The 1,593-nt window shown below is 41.4% G+C and overlaps 1 protein-coding gene across 3 annotated transcripts in view; it reads left to right on the forward strand.

Moving 5' to 3' along the window:
* RALGAPA1 (Ral GTPase activating protein catalytic alpha subunit 1) overlaps positions 1-1,593 on the forward strand; it is a 286,398-nt gene that overhangs the window by 164,232 nt on the left and 120,573 nt on the right. The window lies entirely within an intron of this gene.

Here is a 1,593-nt window from a genome sequence, read left to right on the forward strand (position 1 = left end):
TTTATCGATTAAGTTCGCCATCTTATATGGGCGCGGTTCGTGGCGCCCCAAAACAATTACAATAGTAACATCAAAGATCACAGATCACCATAACAAATATAATAATAATGAAAAAGTTTGAAATATTGCGAGAATTACCAAAATGTGACACAGAGACACAAAGTGAGCAAATGCTGTTGGAAACATGGCGCCGATAGACTTGCTTGACGCAGGGTTGCCACAAACCTTCAATTTGTAAAAAACGCAATATCTGCGAAGCGTAATAAAGAGAAGTGCAATAAAACAAGGTATGCCTGTACCAGATTCTGCTGTCCCATTGAATGCCTGGAGCCTCGTTATGCACTGCCCAGCAGAAGGTTTATAGCTGGCATTGCGCTGCCAGAGCTGTACAGTGTTGTTTTAAGATGCATGCAGATGCTGGTTGAAGATGCTCACATATCAGCATTTAGCTTTACTACTGATATTTGGAGCTCTGATGTATCACCCATGTTAATGCTGAGTTTAACTGTACAGTAGATAGACGTGAACTATAACCCAGGAGTTCAACATTTCCCATACAGCTGAAACTATTTCAGTGGCATTTGACAAGATGTTGGCAGTATGGAAGATCCCAAAGACAAAAGTTCATGTCATTATTAGGGATAATGCAAGAAACATAGTAAAGGTGATGCAAGACTCCAGTTTGCCAAGTTTACCTTGTGTAGTGCATGCACTCCAGCTCATTGTGAATGAAGGAGTGGTCATCACAGCACAGTGTCTGACATACTGGCTATCAGATGAAAACTCGTTGGGTACTTCAAACATTCTCCATTGGCCTATTCTCGTTTTCGAGGGGTGCAGACTGAGCCTGGAATGCCTTCCAGGAGCTTACAGCAGGACATACAGACAAGGTGAAACAGCATTTTTACTACATGCTGCATAGCCTTTTGGAGCAGAAACATGCACTTTGAGCATGTGCAGCTGACTATGAAATCCCTCCAACTGTCACTGTACATCAGTGGGGGCTGATGGAAAAAGTAGTGATAGTTCTAGCACCATTTGAAGAACTAACACATAAATTGAATTCATCCTCAGCCTCTGCTTCTCATGTCATGCCTTCCATTGTGGCTTTAAAAAGGCTTTTGAGCAAAGTTACAGATTCAGACCATGAAATTAAAACTATGAAAGTTACTTTGCTTCAAGCCATAGACGTGCCCTTTGCTGAAATTGAATCAGAACCTCTGTATAGCATTGCAGTGCTGCTGGATCCAAGATACAAGGACAGGTATTTTATTGATAATAGCAAAAAGCTACTAGCTACACAAATGTTGGTGACACACCTGGAAAAATGCAAGTCAGGAGGAATGACACAGAACAGACAGAACCCACCACGAAGAAATCAGACGAAGCAGATGACAACCCTACAAAACTGAGCTTCTTGTGTTCAATGTATGATGAGATAATTGAAGGAAAGTACCTCTGGGGTAGAAATTAATGGGACAAACAGCAGTGTAACACTTCAGAAACAAAGCTATCTGACTGAGCACATTTTCAAGAAGTACTGAAAAACTGAAATACTGCGAGAGCAACAAAGGCAAATCCCCACCTATAGAT

Source organism: Gavialis gangeticus, unplaced genomic scaffold (genome assembly GCF_001723915.1).
Source record: "Gavialis gangeticus isolate Ggan-Ray unplaced genomic scaffold, GavGan_comp1, whole genome shotgun sequence".
In the NCBI taxonomy this organism is placed as follows: Eukaryota; Metazoa; Chordata; order Crocodylia; family Gavialidae; genus Gavialis; species Gavialis gangeticus.